Source organism: Lolium perenne, chromosome 3 (genome assembly GCF_019359855.2).
Source record: "Lolium perenne isolate Kyuss_39 chromosome 3, Kyuss_2.0, whole genome shotgun sequence".
NCBI classification, from domain to species: domain Eukaryota; kingdom Viridiplantae; phylum Streptophyta; class Magnoliopsida; order Poales; family Poaceae; genus Lolium; species Lolium perenne.
Genome location: NC_067246.2, coordinates 27224659 through 27247840, shown reverse-complemented (window position 1 = coordinate 27247840; position 23182 = coordinate 27224659).

The following is a 23182-nucleotide window of genomic DNA, read 5'->3' as shown; positions in this document are numbered from 1 at the left end:
GAAGGAGAAACTTCGCCATGAATACTATGAGTAGAAACCAAGGACATACTTGTCCATATGCTACAGCGGAGCGTGTCTCTCTCCCATAAAGTGAATGCTAGGATCCATATTCAAACAAAACAAAAAACAAAAACAAACCGACGCTCCAAGCAAAGCACATAAGATGTGATGGAATAAAAATATAGTTTCAGGGGAGGAACCTGATAATGTTGTCGATGAAGAAGGGGATGCCTTGGGCATCCCCAAGCTTAGACGCTTGAGTCTTCTTAGAATATGCAGGGGTGAACCACCGGGGCATCCCCAAGCTTAGAGCTTTCACTCTCCTTGATCATGTTGCATCATACTCCTCTCTTGATCCTTGAAAACTTCCTCCACACCAAACTCGAAACAACTTATTAGAGGGTTAGTGCACAATAAAAATTAACATATTCAGAGGTGACACAATCATTCTTAACATTTCTGGACATTGCATAATGCTACTGGACATTAGTGGATCAAAGAAATTCATCCAACATAGCAAAAGAGGCAATGCGAAATAAAAGGCAGAATCTGTCAAAACAGAATAGTTCGTATTGACGAATTTTAAAATGACACCAGACTTGCTCAAATGAAAATGCTCAAATTGAATGAAAGTTTCGTACATATCTGAGGATCATGCACGTAAATTGGCTTAATTTTCTGAGCTAACTACAGGGAGGTGGACCCAGATTCGTGACAGCAAAGAAATCTGGAACTGCGCAGTAATCCAAATCTAGTACTTACTTTTCTATCAAAGGCTTAACTTGGCACAACAAAACACAAAACTAAGATAAGGAGAGGTTGCTACAGTAGTAAACAACTTCCAAGACACAAAATAAAAACAAAGTACTGTAGGTAAAAACATGGGTTGTCTCCCATAAGCGCTTTTCTTTAACGCCTTTCAGCTAGGCGCAGAAAGTGTGTATCAAGTATTATCAAGAGACGAAGTGTGAACATCATAATTTGTTCTAATAATAGAATCAAAAGGTAACTTCATTCTATTTCTAGGGAAGTGTTCCATACCTTTCTTGAGAGGAAATTGATATTTTATATTACCTTCCTTCATATCAATGATAGCACCAACAGTTCGAAGAAAAGATCTTCCCAATATAATGGGACAAGATGCATTGCATTCAATATCCAAGACAACAAAATCAACGGGAACAAGGTTATTGTTAACGGTAATGCGAACATTATCAACTTTCCCCAAAGGTTTCTTTGTAGAATGATCAGCAAGATTAACATCCAAATAACAATTTTTCAGCGGTGGCAAGTCAAGCATATCATAAATTTTCTTAGGCATAACAGAAATACTTGCACCAAGATCACATAAAGCATTACAATCAAAATCTTTAAACTTCATCTTAATGATGGGCTCCCAACCATCCTCTAGCTTTTTAGGAATAGAGGCTTCGCGCTCTAGTTTCTCTTCTCTAGCTTTTATGAGAGCATTTGTAATATGATGTGTGAAAGCCAAATTTATAGCACTAGCATTAGGACTTTTAGCAAGTTTTTGCAAGAACTTTATAACTTCAGAGATGTGGCAATCATCAAAATTCAAACCATTATAATCTAAAGCAATGGGATCATCATCCCCAATGTTGGAAAAAATTTCAATGACTTTATCACAAGCGATTTCAGCAGTTTTAGCGATTTGAGCGGTTTCTCGCGCTTTGCATTAGAAGTGGAAACATTGCTAACACCAATTCTTTTATTATTAATTGTAGGAGGTGCAGCAACATGTGTAGTATTAGCATTACTAGTGGTGGTAATAGTCCAAACTTTAGCTACATTCTTCTCTTTAGCTAGTTTTTCATTTTCTTCTCTATCCCACCTAGCACGCAGTTCAGCCATTAATCTTATATTCTCATTAATTCTAACTTGGATGGCATTTGCTGTAGTAACAATTTTATTATGATAATTTTCATTAGGCATAACTTTCGATTTCAAAAGATCAACATCAGCAGCAAGACTATCGACTTTAGAAGCAAGTATATCAATTTTCCCAAGCTTTTCTTCAACAGATTTGTTAAAAGCAGTTTGTGTACTAATAAATTCTTTAAGCATGGCTTCAAGTCCAGGGGGTGAACTCCTATTATTGTTGTAAGAATTCCCATAAGAATTACCATAGCCGTTGCCATTATTATAAGGATATGGCCTATAGTTGTTACTAGAATTGTTCCGGTAAGCATTGTTGTTGAAATTACTATTTTTAATAAAGTTTACATCAACATGTTCTTCTTGTGCAACCAATGAAGCTAATGGAACATTATTAGGATCAATACTAGTCCTATCATTCACAAGCATAGACATAATAGCATCAATCTTATCACTCAAGGAAGAGGTTTCTTCGACAGAATTTACCTTCTTACCTTGTGGAGCTCTTTCCGTGTGCCATTCAGAGTAGTTGATCATCATATTATCAAGAAGCTTTGTTGCTTCACCAAGAGTGATGGACATAAAGGTACCTCCAGCAGCTGAATCCAATAAATTCCGTGAAGAAAAATTTAGTCTTGCATAGAAGGTTTGGATGATCATCCAAGTAGTCAGTCCATGGGTTGGGCAATTTTTAACCAAAGATTTCATTCTTTCCCAAGCTTGAGCAACATGTTCAGTATCTAATTGTTTAAAATTCATGATGCTACTCCTCAAAGATATAATTTTAGCAGGGGGATAATATCTACCAATAAAAGCATCCTTGCATTTAGTCCATGAATCAATACTATTCTTAGGCAGAGATAGCAACCAATCTTTAGCTCTTCCTCTTAATGAGAAAGGGAACAATTTTAGTTTAATAATGTCACCATCTACATCTTTATATTTTTGCATTTCACATAGTTCAACAAAATTATTAAGATGGGCAGCAGCATCATCAGAACTAACACCAGAAAATTGCTCTCGCATAACAAGATTTAGTAAAGCAGGTTTAATTTCAAAGAATTCTGCTGTAGTAGCAGGTGGAGCAATAGGTGTGCATAAGAAATCATTATTATTTGTGGTTGTGAAGTCACACAACTTAGTATTTTCAGGGTTGGCCATTTTAGCAACAGTAAATAAAGCAAACTAGATAAAGTAAATGCAAGTAAACTATTTTTTTTGTGTTTTTGATATAGTAAACAAGATAGCAAATAAAGTAAAACTAGCAACTAATTTTTTTGTATTTTGATTTAGTGCAGCAAACAAGGTAGTAAATAAAACTAAGCAAGACAAAAACAAAGTAAAGAGATTGAGAAGTGGAGACTCCCCTTGCAGCGTGTCTTGATCTCCCCGGCAACGGCGCCAGAAATCTAGCTTGATGGCGTGTAACTCACACGTTCGTTGGGAACCCCAAGAGGAAGGTATGATGCGCACAGCAGCAAGTTTTCCCTCAGAAAGAAACCAAGGTTTATCGAACCAGGAGGAGCCAAGAAGCACGTTGAAGGTTGATGGCGGCGGGATGTAGTGCGGCGCAACACCAGGGATTCCGGCGCCAACGTGGAACCTGCACAACACAACCAAACTACTTTGCCCCAACGAAACAGTGAGGTTGTCAATCTCACCGGCTTGCTGTAACAAAGGATTAACCGTATTATGTGGAAGATGATTGTTTGCAGAAAACAGTAGAACGATGTTAAGTAGATTGTATTTCAGTAAAGAGAATTGGACCGGGGTCCACAGTTCACTAGAGGTGTCTCTCCCATAAGACAAACAGCATGTTGGGTGAACAAATTACAGTTGGGCAATTGACAAATAAAGAGGGCATGACCATGCACATACATATCATGATGAGTATAGTGAGATTTAATTGGGCATTACGACAAAGTACATAGACCGCCATCCAACTGCATCTATGCCTAAAAAGTCCACCTTCAGGTTATCATCCGAACCCCCTCCAGTATTAAGTTGCAAAGCAACAGACAATTGCATTAAGTATGGTGCGTAATGTAATCAACAACTACATCCTTAGACATAGCATCAATGTTTTATCCCTAGTGGCAACAGCACAACACAACCTTAGAACTTTCACATCCTTTGTCCCGGTGTCAATGCAGGCATGAACCCACTATCGAGCATAAATACTCCCTCTTGGAGTTACAAGCATCTACTTGGCCAGAGCATCTACTAGTAACGGAGAGCATGCAAGATCATAAACAACACATAGATATAATTTTGATAATCAACATAACAAGTATTCTCTATTCATCGGATCCCAACAAACGCAACATATAGAATTACAGATAGATGATCTTGATCATGTTAGGCAGCTCACAAGATCCGACAATGATAGCACAATGGGGAGAAGACAACCATCTAGCTACTGCTATGGACCCATAGTCCAGGGGTAGACTACTCACACATCACACCGGAGGCGACCATGGCGGCGTAGAGTCCTCCGGGAGATGATTCCCCTCTCCGGCAGGGTGCCGGAGGCGATCTCCTGGATCCCCCGAGATGGGATCGGCGGCGGCGGCGTCTCTGGAAGGTTTTCCGTATCGTGGCTCTCGGTACTGGGGGTTTCGTCACAGAGGCTTTAAGTAGGCGGAAGGGCAAGTCAGGAGGGGGCACAGGGGCCCCACACCATAGGCCGGCGCGGCCAAGGGGGGGGGGGCCGCGCCGCCCTAGGGTTTGGGCACCCTGTGGCCCCACTTCGTTTCGTCTTCAGACTTCTGGAAGCTTCGTGGCAAAATAGGCCCCTGGGCGTTGATTTCGTCCAATTCCGAGAATATTTCCTTACTAGGATTTCTGAAACCAAAAACAGCAGAAACAAGAATCGGCACTTCGGCATCTTGTTAATAGGTTAGTTCCAGAAAATGCACGAATATGACATAAAGTGTGCATAAAACATGTAGATAACATCAATAATATGGCATGGAACATAAGAAATTATCGATACGTCGGAGACGTATCACATCCTTAGTAGCACCGTTGCCAAGACTTGTCGTTTCGAAGCATCTCGTGATGATCGGGTGTGATAGACTCAACAAGTGCATACAACGGGTGCAAGCCAGTTTTGCACATGCGGATACTAAGGTGGCCTTGACGAGCCTAGCATGTACAGACATGGTCTCGGAACACGTGATACCGAAAGGTAGAGCATGAATCATATGATTGATATGATGAACACTTTGAGTGTTCGCCATTGAAGTTACATCTTGTCTCGTGATGATCGGACTTGGTGTGGTGGATTTGGTTTGTGTGATCACTAAGACAATTCGAGGGATATTGTTTTGAGTGGGAGTTCACCTAGTTTTTTAATTTTGTTGAATTAAAATTTGAACTCAATTTGTCATAAACTTAGTCTAAACTATTGCAAATATGTTGTAGATATGGCGTCCCCAATCAATTTTAACCAGTTCCTAGAGAAAGAAAAGCTTAAGAGCAACGGTAGCAACTTCACCGACTGGTTCCGTCATGTGAGGATCTTCCTCAATGGCGGAAATCTGCAATATGTGCTTGATGCACCGCTAGGTGACCCTCCTGCAGAAACTGAAACCGATGAAGTAAAGAATGTTTACGCGACTCGGAAAACTCGGTACTCTCAAGTTCAGTGTGCCATCCTGTGCAGTCTGGAAGCCGATCTTCAAAAACGTTTTGAGCACCATGATCCACATGAGTTAGTCAATGAGTTGAAAACTATCTTTGAGACTCATGCGGCCGTGGAATGCTATGAAGCATCGAAACACTTCTTCAGCTGCATGATGGAAGAAGGCAGCTCCGTTACTGAGCACATGCTCTCCATGACCGGGCATGCGAAGAAACTCAGTGACTTGGGAATAGTGATTCCTAACAGACTGGGGATTAATCGTGTCCTTCAATCACTGCCACCTAGTTACAAGAACTTTGTGATGAATTACAATATGCAGAACATGAACAAAGAGTTACCTGAACTCTTCGCCATGCTAAAATCTGCTGAGATTGAGATTAAGAAAGAGCACCAAGTGTTGATGGTCAACAAGACCACCAGCTTCAAGAAACAGGGCAAGTCTAAAGGCAAGAACAAGAAGAGTGGCAAGAAAGCTGCCACGCCTCCTGTGAAACCTAAGACTGGCCCTAAGCCTGATGCTGAGTGCTATTACTGCAAGGAGAAGGGACACTGGAAGCGTAATTGCTCCAAGTATTTGGCGGATCTGAAGAGCGGCCTTGTCAAGAAAAAGAAAGAAGGTATATCTGATATACATGTTATAGATGTTTATCTTACTGGTTCTCGTACTAGTACCTGGGTATTTGATACTGGTTCGGTTGCTCATATTTGTAACTCGAAACAGGAACTAAAGAATAAACGAAGACTACTAAAGGATGAAGTGACGATGCGCGTTGGAAATGGATCCAAAGTCGATGTGATCGCTGTCGGCACACTTCCTCTACATCTACCTTCGGGATTAGTTTTAAGCCTCAATAATTGTTATTTTGTACCCGCGTTGAGCATGAACATTATATCTGGATCTTGTTTAATGCAAGACGGTTATTCATTCAATTCTGAGAATAATGGTTGTTCTATTTTTATGAATAATATCTTTTATGGTCGAGCACCTGAAAAGAATGGCTTATTTCTATTAGATCTCGATAGTAGTGATACACATATACATAACATTGATGCTAAGCGAATTAAATTGAATGATAATTCTACTTATATGTGGCACTGTCGTCTTGGTCATATTGGAGTGAAACGCATGAAGAAACTCCATACCGATGGATTACTTGAATCACTTGACTTTGAGTCACTTGATAGATGCGAAGCATGTCTGATGGGAAAAATGACTAAGACTCCATTCTCTGGTATTATGGAGCGAGCTACAGACTTGTTGGAAATCATACATACCGATGTGTGCGGACCAATGAGTGTAGCCTCGCGCGGTGGTTATCGTTATGTTCTAACCTTCACAGATGATTTAAGTAGATATGGGTATATCTATTTAATGAAACATAAATCCGAAATTTTCGAGAAGTTTAAGGAATTCCAAAGTGAAGTAGAAAATCAACGTAACAAGAAGATTAAATTTCTACGATCTGAGTTATGAGTTTGGCATGCATTTAAAGAAATGCGGAATACTTTCACAATTGACACCGCCGGGAACACCACAACGAAATGGTGTGTCCGAACGTCGTAATCGAACTCTCTTAGATATGGTTCGTTCTATGATGTCTCTTACTGATTTGCCGTTATCATTTTGGAGTTATGCATTAGAGACAGCCGCATTCACTTTAAATAGAGCACCATCAAAATCCGTTGAAACGACACCGTATGAATTATGGTTTAATAAGAAACCTAAGCTGTCGTTCCTTAAAGTTTGGGGTTGCGAAGCCTATGTAAAAAAAAGTTACAACCGGACAAGCTAGAACCCAAAGCGGAGAAATGCGTCTTCATAGGATACCCTAAGGAAACTATAGGGTACACTTTCTATCACAGATCCGAAGGCAAGATCTTTGTTGCTAAGAACGGAACCTTTCTTGAGAAAGAATTTCTCACTAAAGAAGTGACTGGAAGAAAAGTAGAACTCGATGAGATTGAAGAATCTCTGCTCGTTGATCAGAGTAGCGCAGTACCGGAAGATGTTCCTGTGCCGCCTACACCGGCAACAGAGGAAGCTAATGATAATGATCATGAAACTTCAAATGAGATAGCTACTGAACCTCGCAGATCGACAAGGGAACGTGCCACTCCTGATTGGTATGATTCTTGTCTAAATGTCATGATTGTGGACAACAATGGTGAAGACCCTGCGACGTATGAAGAAGCGATGATGAGCCCAGATTCCAACAAATGGCAAGAAGCCATGAAATCCAAAATGGGATCCATGTATGATAACAAAGTATGGACTTTGGTAGACTTACCTGATAGCCGCAAGGCTGTCGAGAATAAATGGATCTTCAAGAGAAAAACAGATGCTGATGGTAATATTACTGTCTATAAAGCTCGACTTGTCGCAAAGGGTTTCCGACAAATTCAAGGTGTTGACTACGATGAGACTTTCTCACCTGTAGCGAAGCTAAAATCTGTAAGGATTTTGTTAGCAATAGCTGCATTTTTCGATTATGAGATTTGGCAGATGGATGTCAAAACGGCGTTCCTTAATGGAGACATTGAGGAAGAGTTGTATATGGTACAACCCAAAGGTTTTGTCGATCCTAAAAATGCTGACAAAGTATGCAAACTTCAGCGTTCAATTTATGGACTGAAGCAAGCATCAAGAAGTTGGAACCGACGCTTTGATAAGGTGATCAAAGACTTCGGGTTTATACAGTGTCATGGAGAGGCCTGTATTTACAAGAAAGTGAGTGGGAGCTCTGTAGCATTCCTGATATTATATGTAGATGACATATTATTGATTGGGAATGATATAGAACTATTAAGCAGTGTAAAGGGTTATTTGAATAATAGTTTTTCAATGAAAGACCTTGGTGAAGCATCGTATATATTAGGCATCAAGATTTATAGAGATAGATCAAGACGTCTAATAGGGCTATCACAGAGTACATACCTGGACAAGATTCTAAAGAAGTTTAGAATGGACGAAAGTAAGAAAGGATTCTTACCTATGTTACCAGGCAAGGTCTTGAGTAAGACTCAAGGTCCGGCTACGGCAGAAGAAAGAGAAAGGATGAGTCAGATCCCCTATGCCTCGGCAGTAGGCTCTATCATGTATGCCATGCTGTGTACAAGACCAGATATAGCACATGCTGTTAGTTTGACTAGCAGATATCAAAGTGATCCAGGAATGGAACACTCGACAGCGGTCAAGAATATCCTGAAGTACTTGAAAAGAACTAAGGATATGTTTCTTTGTTATGGAGGTGACCAAGAGCTCGTTGTAACAAGTTACACCGATGCAAGTTGGAACACTGATCCTGATGACTCTAAGTCACAGTCTGGGTACGTGTTTATATTGAATGGTGCTGCAGTAAGCTGGGCAAGCTCGAAGCAGTGCACGGTGGCGAAATCCTCAACAGAATCGGAGTACATAGCGGCTTCAGAGGCTTCATCAGAAGCGGTATGGATGAAGAGGTTCATTGTAGAGCTCGGTGTGGTTCCTAGTGCATTGGACCCACTAGTCATCTACTGTGACAACATGGGTGCCATCGCCAATGCACAAGAACCAAGGTCACACAAGAGGCTGAAGCATATCAAGCTGCGTTATCATTCGATTCGCGAGTACATCAAAGATGGAGAAGTAAAGATTTGCAAAGTACACACTGATCTGAATGTAGCAGATCCGTTGACTAAAGCTCTCCCTAGGGCAAAGCATGACCAACACCAGAATGCCATGGGTGTTAGGTACATTACAATGTAATCTAGATTATTGACTCTAGTGCAAGTGGGAGACTGTTGGAGATATGCCCAAGAGGCAATAATAAAAGTGGTTATTATATATCTTTATGTTTATGATAAATGTTTATATACCATGCTATAATTGTATTAACCGAAACATTGATACATGTGTGTTATGTAAACAACAATGAGTCCCTAGTAAGCCTCTTAACTAGCTTGTTGATTAATAGATGATTAGTTTCATAATCATGAACATTGGATGTTATTAATAACAAGGTTATATCATTATATGAATGATGTAATGGACACACCCAATTAAGCGTAGCAAAAGATCACGTCATTAAGTTATTTGCTATAAGCTTTCGATACATAGTTACCTAGTCCTTATGACCATGAGATCATGTAAATCACTTATACCGGAAAGGTACTTTGATTACATCAAACGCCACTGCGTAAATGGGTGGTTATAAAGGTGGGATTAAGTATCCGGAAAGTATGAGTTGAGGCATATGGATCAATAGTGGGATTTGTCCATCCCGATGACGGATAGATATACTCTGGGCCCTCTCGGTGGAATGTCGTCTAAATGTCTTGCAAGCATATGAATAAGTTCATAAGAGACCACATACCACGGTACGAGTAAAGAGTACTTGTCAGGAGACGAGGTTGAACAAGGTATAGAATGATACCGATGATCAAACCTCGGACAAGTAAAATATCGCGTGACAAAAGGAATTGGTATCGTATGTGAATGGTTCATTCGATCACTAAGTCATCGTTGAATATGTGGGAGCCATTATGGATCTCCAGATCCCGCTATTGGTTATTGGTCGGAGAGAGATCTCAACCATGTCTACATAGTTCGCGAACCGTAGGATGACACACATAAGGTTTGATGTTGTAATAGTAGAACTTGAATATGGAATGGAGTTCGAAGTTTTGTTCGAAGTCTCGGATGGGATCCCGGACATCACGAGGAGTTCCAGAATGGTCCGGAGAATAAGATTCATATATAGGAAGTCATTTTATGTGTTTGAAAATGATCCGGTGCATTTATGGAAGGTTCTAGAAGGTTCTAGAATATTCCGGAAGAAAGTCACTTTGGAAGGCGGACTCCCGAAAGGACTCCACCACCATGGCCGGCCAACCCTAGGGGGTGGAGTCCCAGGTGGACTCCACCTAAGGTGGCCGGCCACCCCCTCCCAAGGGAAGGTGGGAATCCCACCTCTAGTGGGAGTCCTAGCTTGGGTAGGTTTCATGTCATATGGAAGGTTTTGGTTTGGGGTCTTATTCGAAGACTTGTAGACCAACTCTTGGGTGTTCCACCTATATAATGAGGGCCAAGGGGAGGGGGTCGGCCACCCAACACCACAAGGTGGCCGCACCCCATAGTGGCCGGCGCCCCCCTCTCCCAAACCCTAGCCGCCCCCTCTCCTCCACCTCTCCCGCAACGCTTAGCGAAGCTCCGCCGGAGTTCTCCATTGCCACCACGCCGTCGTGCTGCCGGATTCAAGGAGGAGCTACTACTTCCGCTGCCCGCTGGAACGGGGAGAAGGACGTCGTCTTCATCAACACCGAACGTGTGACCGAGTACGGAGGTGCTGCCCGTTCGTGGCGCCGTGATCAAGATCTTCTACGCGCTTTTTCAAGCGGCAAGTGAACGTCTACCGCAGCAACAAGAGCCTCATCTTGTAGGCTTTGGAAATCTTCAAGGGTGAGTCTCGATCATCCGCTCGTTGCTACCGTCTTCTAGATTGCATCTTGGCTTGGATTGCGTGTTCGCAGTAGGAAATTTTTTGTTTTCTATGCTACGTTATCCTACAAAAATACCACCGGCGAGTATGGAGGCGAGTATAGCAAAGCGCCAGGGGTAATGTCCCATTGCCGTCGGTGAACACGAAAGCGCCAGGGATAACCCATTACCACCGGCGAGGTGGTCGCCGGTGAACAGAAACGCGCCGGCGGTAGCAAATTCTATGCGCCGGCGATAAGGTAATTCCTAGTAGTGAGTGCGCTTGCTGTCCGGGTGACATGGGTATACCCTTCGGGTACCCATTATTAGTATACCTGGCTCGGCTTGGCCCAATATGGAGAAGGTCCGAACAAGGCAACCCGAAGAAGTAGTTGACTAGAACTCTTGTAAAATCCTAGGCTGGTTGCATATATAAAGCCAGCCAGGATACCCGATAGGAGGAAGGGAGACAACATAGCTCCGCCTACGGCGGCACCCTGTAAAGATACTTATGAACATATAGTAGATTGCTAGCAGCACGTAGGGATCCTCCAACGAGGGGATCCGAAGCTGGGTACGCCGTGTGCCTAATCTCGCTCCCGAAATCTCCATCGTCGCTCTCTCCCAAAACCCAAGTCTACAATATGTAGGCATTGGCGAGGTGATCCCTCGTCAATTGAGGCCGTCTGTGGAAAACTGCGGCGACTGGATTTTATAATCCGGGTGAGACTATCTTCTTCAATATCCAGATCGCATCTGGTTTTCAACAAGAGCAACAACAGTTACAATCCGCGCGGATACCCGAGCATCGCTAGTGCGGCGTTCGATCGTCGGCTTCACGTTGTCTTCGCGAAGAAAATTCAGCCGAATCAAGCAGCTCCATCAACGTCACCCCTGGTGTATAAACTCAAGGAAGCCAAACAGCACAAGTACTACATCGATTGGAGAACTAAAGATCGGTTCTGTACTCTGCACCTGACTTTGTCTGTTGGGAAGTTAGTATGCATTGAGAAGGCTACCTTTTGCGAGAGCGGTTCTAGCATATACCTGGGACGACCAACACAGAGAATTCAACGCCAGCGCCGCTCCCGATAATTACAATCTATATCTATACCTAATAATAAAGGAACTAACGTTTTCCTGGTTTGGTCCATCATAATGCGCTTTGGTCCATCCACCTTTACGCTTTCGTACATTGCACTGGAACCGCGTCTAGCTAGCCGGCCTAGATACGACGTGTTGCCGCGATGCTGGAAACCGTGTCCCATTGTGAAAGGAAAATTTGGCAACCGACGTATAGCAATAGGAATAGGAAACTAGGAATCCATATCCATATCCGGTTAATTTACAGAACGTGTGACTCCTTATCTCTACTATATCTACTATATCTACTATATCTACTATACTTATAAAGGCACAAAGTGCCGTTGGAAAATTGAATCTCCACCGTTTATTCACATGCATCACACGGTTCACGTTTCGCTGTTCTCCCACATCCTCCAACCATCAACCACGCCCACAAATAGATCCTAAAATCACGTTGCAAATTAACTGCCACATATGCATGTCAACCACTCCAAAAATCCTGCAGCATAATTTTCTCCCCAAGTCTACCTCTTGCCTAATTTATCTTTTAGACGACAACAACCGATACTCAGATGACGGGAGCTGGAGATTAATTGCCGGCTCGCTCAACTCGCCCCGCCGTCGGCTTGGACGCGGAGTTCTCTATGGAGTGCACGACGCCTAAGGCTTCTAGGGCGAAGCCGTCCATGGCTTGCGTGACGGCGCCTTCAACAACGTTTGTGGCGGCGCCCTGGACACCATGTGTGGCCTCGAGCCTTCGATAGCATGCACGACAAGGTATTCCCTACCGGTAGTGTACGAGGACGCCCTGGATGGCTCTTCAATGCCCTCGACGACGTGCGTGGAGATCCAGGTCTTCCCGGTATTCCGAGCGTGCACAACACCATCCTCCAAGGTAAGTATATCCTTTTTCTGATTCACCCTTTTCTGTTTCTTCTAGGGCGTCCTGGACGTGCACAACGGTGCCCTCTGATTCCTTATCCCAAGGAATTGCCAGCATAACTAATTAATGGTGAGTGTTTTTGGGTCAAGTTTCTCACATCTGGGCGCACGGGAAAACAAATGGGCCAGCCGAACTGTGCTCCAGTGCGCAGCGGGCCGCCTGACAGCGGTCCCCACTCGTCACCGGGTGTTTAACCAGCCCGAAACGGTACGCAGCAGGAGCCGTCGGATTAGAACAGGGATCAACGGTCGAGGCTCGTCTCTATCCCAGTGAATAGTTCTGGCGAGAGCTAACCCTACCAGCGGCGAGGAGGGTGGCTGGGGGCTTACCTAGGCTCCGGTGAGGGTCGGAGAGGCGGCCAAATGAGCTGGTCGACGACGGCGAGGCAGATGGTGGTCGCGGCGGCTCCTGAGGTGGTCGAAATCGTCACCCCCGTCTGGCTCCCAATCCAGCGATGCTCCGGTCAATTGAGGCTCTGTGAAGGGCGAGAGGAGGGGGCGGTGCTCGAGGAGGGTGAGTGAGAGGAGGGGAGCCGAGTGGTGTGGAGAAATGGCAAAGGGGAGGCTGGGTTTTGTAGGCGAGCGAGGGGGCGAGGGTTACGGGTAGGTCGTCGACGGGGAGGTGGTTTCCGGGGGCTAGTGCCACGGGCGCGAGTGCAGCGCTGTTTAGGAGGTCATGGCGATGCTCAAGGGCGTCGTGGTATAGTGGATGGCGCTTTCGAGCGGTCGGCAACGTGCGGTGTCCTGTGACACAGTGGCAGGCGTCGTCCTCGATTCCGGTGGCCATAGGTCGCGATCGAGCAGGGCGAGGTGTCCGTGGTACTCCCTGTGGTCGTGTTGATCGCGTGGAAGAGAAAAGGAGGCAGGGTGGGGTCCCAGGCAACGGGAACGGGCGGCGACTTTCGTGCGCGCGCTGGCATGTCCATGCGCATAGTGACATGGTCAAGCGGCGCGGGCACGTCGTGGACTGGCCGTTTCACGGCTGTTCCTCGTCCGTGGCGAGTACTGGAGTGTTCAGTGAGCCGAAGCCCACCTGTTTGACATGGTTTTAAGGGCTAAGGAGTAGAGGGAGCAGATGGGGTGTGACATGGGCATTATGATGGCATGGCTTGGCTAGGGATCTTCCCTGCAGTTTTCTTGGGCTAGGAGGGTACTGCCAGACTCAGTGAGGTGAGGCATGAGTATGTGACATGGTTGACAAGGCTAGGGAGAGCTAGAGCAAGGCACAATGGATCATGGCAAAAATGAGTGACATAGGCAAGGACATGGGCTTGGCATGGTGTTGGTAAGGACATGATGAGGTCATGAGAGGTTGAAGGACAATGCCCACTATAGATGAGCACAAGAAAAGTGGAGTGAGGTGGTGCATAGTGGGTAGGAATAGTGGTTCTACCTTTTATTTAATTAATTTGATCACCTTATGTGGGATGCAAAGGTCTCATTTGAATTTTGAATTTGGCCAAAATACTTCATAGGTGTGATCTAAATAATGTTTGGCATCTATTGGTGGCCTTGGTTTGCAATTTGGAGTTGGTTTGTGAAAAATCCAAAATTTGGGGGCAATCTAGAATATGATTCAAAGTTGCCATTTTGCATGCTTATATTAAGAGTTTCACTTTGAATACGCAAGGTTGAATTATACCAACTTGTTCACTTTTATTAGTACTAGTGATATGGATAAAAAGATTAGAAAGTTTAGTTTAGAAATAGTCAACAAAAGGGGCTCAAAGTAGGTATCATGGTAAAAATGGCAGATTTGACCATTATCATATGTCACTTAGGGTTTTTCATTTTCTTCCCTTTGGTTTTGATTTTCTTTGATCCCAATGGTGTTGTGTTGTGTTCTTATGTACTATTTTGAGTTTAGGATTGTGTTTAACCATTTCAAACAAAGGAGTAGGGCATAGGCTCAAATTTGCAATTCGGCCATATACCCACATATGCCTCTATGTGTCTTTTCATTTTCTTTTTGTTTCATTTTTTATTTGGCTTGGTGGGTACTAGGTTGGGTTTGTTGAGGTTTTCAAACCATCTAAACAAGGTAGAACATGGCATAGGCCTATATTTACAAATATGGCCATAGGATCATATGTGCCTCTATTTCTATTTTATTTTCTTTTTGATTTATTTCTCTTTGATCCTAATTGCATGGTTGTGGCTTGGAAACCATTTCAAACCATTCAAACACACATTCATGGCAAAAGCAAACATTTCATTCATTCACATAATAGAAAAGGTTTTGAAATAGGCAACTTTTTGTTAACCATAAAAATTGGATAATTGAAAATATGGTTCTTATTTGTTTCAAAATTTTGGGGTGTTACAGGTCCCTTGAGTCAGCAGCTTACTCAACGTTTCCTAGGCGGCAGGGGATCAAAAGAAAAGGAAATAGCCAAAATAAGAGGGTGAAAAAAATCCAAGAAAAGAAACTTTATAGTACATAGAGGATGACATGCGGGTCCCATGAGCCAGCAGTTTCCTCAACGTTTCAAATGTGGCATGAGATCGAAAGTAAAAGGCAAGTGACCAAATATCAGGAGCCAAAAATAATCCAAGAAAAGAAACTTTTATTGTTCATAGAGGATGACATGCGGAACCCATGAGGCAGCAGCATCCTCAACGTTTCCAAAGCAGCATGGGATCGAAAGAAAAATGGAAATAGCCAAATATCAGAGGGTGAAAAATAATCGAAGAAAATAAACTTTTATTGTACATAGAGGATGACATGCGGGTCCCATTTTGCAGCAGCGGTCTCAACGTTTCAAAGGCGGCATGAGATCGAAAGAAAAAGGCAAGTGACCAAATATAAGGAGCCAAAAATAATCCCACAAAAGAAACTTGATTGTACGTAGAGGATGACATGTGGGTCCCATGAGCCAGCAGCGGTCTCAACGTTTCAGAGGCGGCACGGGATCGAAAGAAAAAGGCAGGTGACCAAATATCAGGTGCCAAAATAACTCCAAGAAAAGAAACTTTATTGCACACATCGGATGACATGCGGGTCCCATTTAGCAGCAGCGGTCTCAACGTTTCAGAGGCGGCACGGGATCGAGAGAAAAAGGCAAGTGACCTAATATCAGGTGCCAAAAATGACTCCAAGAAAATAAACTTGATTGCACATAGAGGATGACATGCGGGTCCCATTTAGCAGCAGCAGTATCAACGTTTCCAAGGCGGCACGAGGTCAAAAGAAAAAGTCAAGTGACTAAATATCAGGTGCCAAAAACAACTCCAAGAAAAGAAGCTTGATTGCACATAGAGGATGACATGCGGGTCCATTTTGCAGCAGCGGTCTCAACGTTTCCAAGGCGGCACGGGAAAAGAAAAAGCAAGTAGCCAGAAATAAAGGGGTCAAAAAAATCCAGGAAAAAAGAGAATTTTCGTTCATAGAGGATGACATGCAGGACCCATGATCCTTCATCGTAAAAGGCTCGATCGGAGAGCGTTGAACGAGATAGCGCGATCGAGAAAAAAACAATGCTAGAGAGGCTTCCATCTGGGCCCTATAACCCTGGGCGGTGCGGATTTGCATTGACTCGGCCGGCGCACCCGAGAATTCATCATGCACCACGTCCCGGACCACCATACGCGACGTGTTCGATGTTTTCGTCGGGCTAGGTAGCCTCAAAAATCAGAAATTTCTTTTTTGACATGCACCACGGAGAGAGCAAAAATCATCGGCCATGGTGCATCAGCAACCACGGCGCGACTTCAACTTCGTCGGCTATGGCAACTTTTCTTGTAGTGAATGGGCCTTTCTACTCATGCAATTTAGGCCATTTTCTAATGAAACACAGATCATATGATTAGTAAAAAAAACATGGAGATTCTACGTAAATTTGTTCTTATTTCTTTTGAATTCTTGTGTTGCAATTTTTGAAACTACTCATGCCCGATATTAAAATCTTTGATCGCTCCATACCAACATGGAGCACGGTATTTTTAAAAATTTATAAAGTGGATTTTAAATTCAAAACAAATCCTAATAATTCCATGATTTATTCTATCAAGTTGCAAGATCTTGGAGCGAATAATACAGATAAACCTGTCGTGAACAAGTGCAGCGATTTGAACCAAATATATCTGAAGATGATGTATTATAGAAGATGTTTAGCAGAAACTTTCATCACATTGTTGTTGCAGGCAAGTACTCCTAATATAACGGGTAATTTTTTCGAAGGTATCACAAGTTTATTGTACAAGGAGGCTGACATCGAGGACCCATCAGCCAACATCGTTCATCAACATTTAAAGGTAAAGTAAAACAGAAGGGATTGAGAAAAAGGCAAGCAGTATCCCGCAATATCATGGGTCAAAAAATTCAAGATATCTCAAGTTTCATGTACATAGAGGCTGACATGAGGGGCCCATCAACCAGCGTCGTGTCTTAACTTTTAAAAGGTAAAATGAAACGAAAGGATAAAAAGGCAATTATTCAGCAATATAATTGGTAAAAAATAATCGAGATATCACACCTTTCTTGTAGTATACTAAGCCTGGCATGTCTGACCCATAAGCCAACAACGTCCCTCAAAGTTTAAAAGGTAAATTAAAATGTAAGGGACCGAAAAAGGCAAGTATCCACAGTATCTCGGGTTAAAAAATAATCGAGATATCACGCGTTTCTTGTACATAGAGGCTGACATCGGGGACCCATTAGCCAGCAGTGGAAAAAATCCAAGAAATGAAACAATTATCGTTCAGAGAGGATGACATGTGAGGCCCATTTTGCAGCAGGGTCCTCAACGTTAACAAGACAGCAACACATCCAAAGAAAAACACCAAGTAGCCAGAAATCACGGGTGAAAAAAATCCAAGAAATGAAAGATTTTCGTTCAGAGAGGATGGCATGATGGACCCATGAGCCAGCAACCTCCTCAACGTTTCAAAGACAGCAGGAGATCGAAAGAAAAATCAATGTAGCCAGAAATCAGGGGTCAAAATTAAATCTGAGAAAGGAAACGTTTATTGAAAAGAGAGGCTGACATGTGGGACCCATTTAGCAGCAGTGGCCTCAACGTTTCAAAGGTGGAAGAGATCGAAAAAAAGGCAAATAGCCAGAAATTAGGTGTGAAAAATAAATCCAACAAAGGAAACTTTTATTCTTCATAGAGGATGACATGTGGGACCGACCTGCCAGCAGCGTCCTCATCGTTTCAAAGGCGTCAAGGGATCAAAGAAAAAGGCAAATAGCCAGAAATTAGGGGTCAAAAATAGATTCAACAAAGGAACGGTTTATTATTCATAGAGCCTGACATGTGGGACCCATGAGCCAGCAGCGTCCTCTACGTTTCAAAGGCGACAGGGGATCGAAAGAAAAAGGCAAATAGCCAGAAATTAGGGGTAAAAAATAACTCCAAGAAATGATAGGTTTATTGTTCATAGAGGCTGACATGTGGGACCCATTTTGTAGGAGCGGTCTCAATGTTTCCAAGGCGGTACCGAATCGAAAGAAAAAGTAGGTAGCCAAAAATCAGGCGGTAAAAAAACCTCCAAGAAAAGAAACATTTATCCTTCAGAGAGGATGACATGCGGGATCCATGAGGCGGCTAGCATCCTCAACGTTTCCAAGGCGGCATGGGATCAAAAGAAAAAGGAAATAGCCAAAAATCAGAGGGTGACAAAACTTCCAAGAAAAGAAACTTTTATAGTACATAGAGGATGACATGCGAGTCCCATGAGCCAACAGGTTTCTCAAAGTTTCAAAGGCGGCATGAGATCGAAAGAAAAAGGCAAGTGACCAAATATCATGAGCCAAAAATTATCCAAGAAGAGAAACTTTTATTGTACATAGAGGATGACATATGGGTCCCATTTTGCAGCAGCGGTCTCAACGTTTCAAAGACGGCATGAGATCGAAAGAAAAAAGCAAGTGACCAAATATGAGGAGCCAAAATTAATCCAAGAAAATAAATTTTATTGTACATAGAGGATGACATGCGGGTCTCATTTTGCAGCCGCGGTCTCAAGTTTCAAATGTGGCATGGGATCGAAAGAAAAAGTCAAGTGACCAAATATCAGGTGCCAAAAATAACTCCAAAAAAAGAAACTTGATTGTACATAGATGATAACATGCGGGTCCCATGAGGCAGCAGCATCCTCAACGATTCCAAGACGGCAAGGGATCAAAAGAAAAAAGTAACTATCCAAAAATTAATTAGGGGTCAAAAATAAATCCATCAAAGGAAACTTTTATTGTTCATAGAGGATGACATGTGGGACCGACCTGCCAGCAGCGTCCTCGTCGTTTCAAAGGGGCAGGGGATCAAAAGAAAAAGGAAAATAGCCAGAAATTATGAGTAAAAAATAAATTCAACAAAGGAAACTTTTATTGTTCATAGAGGATGACATGCGGGACCCATGAGCCAACATCTTCCTCAACGTTACAAAAGCGGCATGAGATCGAAAGAAAAAGGCAAGCGGCCAAATATTAGGAGCCAAAAATAATCCAAGAAAAGAAACTTTATTGTACATAGAGGATGAGATGCAGGTCCCATTTTGCAGCGGTCTCAACGTTTCAAATGCGGCTTGAGATCAAAAGAAAAAGAAAGTAGCTAGAAATTAGGGGGTCAAAAAAACTCCAAGAAAAGAAAGTTGATTGTACATAGAGGATGACATGCGGGTCCCATGAGTCAGCAGCTTACTCAACGTTTTCAAGACGGCAGGGGATCAAAAGAAAAAGGAAATAGCCAAAAATTAGAGGGTGAAAAAATCCAAGAAAAGAAACTTTTATAGTACATAGAGGATGACATGCGGGTCCCGTGAGCCATCAGGTTCCTCAACGTTTCAAAGGTGGCATGAGATCGAAAGAAAAAAATCAAGTGACCGAATCTCAGGAGCCAAAATAATCCAAGAAAAGAAACTTTTATTATACATAGAGGATGACATATGGGTCCCATTTTACAGCAGCGGTCTCAACGTTTCAAAGGTGGCATGAGATCGAAAGAAAAAGGAAATAGCAAAAAATCAGAGGGTGAAAAATAATCCAAGAAAAGAAACTGTTATTGTACATAGAGGATGACATGCGGGTCCCATTTTCCAGCAGCGGTATCAACGTTTAAAAGGTGGCATGAGATGGAAAGAAAATGGCAAGTGACCAAATATCAGGAGCCAAAATTAATCCAAGAAAAGAAACTTGATTGTACATAGAGGATGACATGCGGGTCCCATGAGCCTGTTGCGGTCTCAACGTTTCAGAGGCATCACGGGATCGAAAGAAAAAGGCAAGTGACCAAATATCAGGTGTCCAAAATAACTCCAAGAAAAGAAACTTGATTGTACATAGAGGATGACATGCTGGTCCCATTTAGCAGCAGCGGTCTCAATGTTTCAGAGGCGGCACCGGATCGAAAGAAAAATGCAAGTGACCAAATATCAGGTGCCAAAAATAACTCCAAGAAAAGAAACTTGATTGCACATAGAGGATGACATGTGGGTCCCATTTTGCAGCAGCGGTCTCAACGTTTCCAAGGCGGCACGGGATCAAAAGAAAAAGGAAGTAGCCAGAAATCAAGGGGTCAAAAAAGCCAAGAAAAGAAAGAATTTTTGTTCATAGGGGATGACATGCGGGACCCATGATCCTGTATCGGAAGCGGCTCGATCGGAGAGCTTTGAACGAGATTGCGTGGTCGAGAAAAAACAATGCTAGAGAGGCTGCCGTCTGGGCCCTACATCACTGGGCGGTGCGGATTTGCGTTGACTCGGCCAGCGCACCCGAGAATTCATCATGCACCACGTCCCGGGCCACCATACGCGATGTTTTCGTCGGGCTAGGTGGCCTCAAAAACGAGGAAAAAAGTTTTGACATGCACCACGGAGAGAACAAAAATCATCGGCCATGGTGCATCAGCAACCACGGCGCAACTTCAACTTCGGCGGCTATGGCAACTTTTCTTGTAGTGATGGCTCTCTTGGAGGGGAATTGCTGCAGCAAAGGCGCCAAGATCGAAGAAGGGGGTGAAGGTCCGCAAGAGGAAGAGCGCATCGTCAGAAAAAAATCATGCCATTGTAATCATGGGGACGGACCTCTTGGACTGTCCCGTCTGCTCCGACCCCCTTAGCCCTCCCTTATTCCAGGTAATCGATTGTCCTTCCTGTATACTGATATGAAAATTTGTATTAGAACTCAGAGATTGTTGGTTGCCTTCCTGTATGCTGCCATGAAAAGTTGTATATTGAAATTCAGAGATTGTTTGATTTCTTGTTCGCAGTTTTCAGTGGGGCATTTCGTCTGCTCAGCCTGCCGCGACAAGCTCCCAGGAACAGAAGGTGTGTGCTGTGTGCTCCTGGCCCATCTCAGACCGCTGCCACAGTGTGGAGCGTATCATCGGCTCCATTCTCTTGCCATGCTCATATCACACACAGGGTTGCACTGGTGTGATCCCCTACCACCCGAAGGCAGAACACGAGAAGGCGTGCCCGCACGCGCCTTGCTTCTGCCCAGTCAAAGGTTGTTGCTTTGTGGGCATGACAACTGCGCTCGTGGACCACTTCACTGCACAATACAAGTGGCCGATGATGGCTTTGAAAATGAATCTGAATTTTATTGTTTGCCAATGACATCCAGAGCAAAGATATTTTGATCAAAATTGTATTACTCTCTCCATCCAACAAAGGATGTCTCAACTTCATCAAAATTTGGATGTATTTAGACATGGTTTAATTTATAGATGTAGGTAAATTTAGACAAAGATGAGACATCATTTATTGGACGGAGGGGGTAATACATATTAGACAGCTACTAAATTTAGATAAAGTTGGGACATACTTTGTTCCATGGAGAGAGTACTAAATATTAGACCGTTATATGTTCTATGTAGTTATATATTTGTTTAAAAATCCACCAAGACTTGTGGCTTGATAGTATCGTATGCTTTGTAGTTGATTTAGAAAGTGGTAAATTCAATGCCTTACTTCTCTACCCTGCATGTGGCATCATAGTTGTTGATGATGGCGGACAGTGGAGCCTTACTTACAACTGTGATGGAATGTTCTTGGACGTAATGCGTCAACATCTGGGAAGCGAGGAAAACTTCAGCTAGTGGGGGGTAGCGCTTCTTGGATAGTGGGGGTAGCTCTTCTTGGGTTCCGGTAAGACTTTACTGACGTAGTAGACTGGTCGATAGACTCTATACTCGTGTGCTTCTTCCTTGTGTTCTACCAAGATGAGGATGCTGATGACACTGTTGGTCGCCGCCAAGTACAATAGCTCAGGCCTCAGGTGCTGCGAGGATGGGGCAGGATAGAGAATTCCTTTCAACTCTGGCAAGGTGGAATCAGCTTCTCCATCCATAAAAATATTGTGTGCTTTATTCAAGAGGCATTGTCTTCTCACCAAGGCGGCTAACAACCGTGAGCTACTGCATGTCCTATACGCAAGTTGGTCTTGAGATATTGAAGATGTCCTTGATCTTTGCTTGGTTGACTTCAATACTACGGTGCGAAACTACGAAGCAAAAGAATTTTATGGCTAGCACCCCGAAGACTCACTTCGTGGGATTCAACATCATCTTGTAGGTCGGGGGGGGGGGGGGGGGGGGGGCTTAGTTGTATGGAAGCTTCCGCCACTGTGAACAAGGGGCCCGTAGTGTCATGTCGCTGTAGGACCACCAAAATTTGTTGATCGTCCCTGCTCTGAAGCTCTAGGTAGCTTACAGAGTTATAGGTGTGTTCCACGTATCTATAAGTATGACTTATTTTCTTCAAAAGTTAAACCACGTAAAGTTTGATCTAATTTTAGATAATATTTAATTAAATATGAGGTTGTACATATATCATATGAAAATATATTTCACGATGTGTTTAATGATATTGATTTTATATTTTACTAGATATTTTGTTGTAAAAACATAATCAAACTTTATACTACCTCCATTCAAAAGCTTAAGGCTTATATTATTTTCAAAAAGTCAAATTCTGTCAAGTTTGATCAAGTTTTTACAGAAAAATCATTAAGATACAAAATACAAAATCAATATAATTAGATAGATAATGAAATATAGTTCCATATGGTATCTACAAAATCTCATATTTGTTGATAGATTTTTCTAAGAGTTTGATCAAATTTTAATTGGTTTGACTTTAAAAAAAATATAAGCTTTACGGTTTGGAACAGAGGTAGTATATATAGTTTAACTTTTCAAAAATAATATAAACCT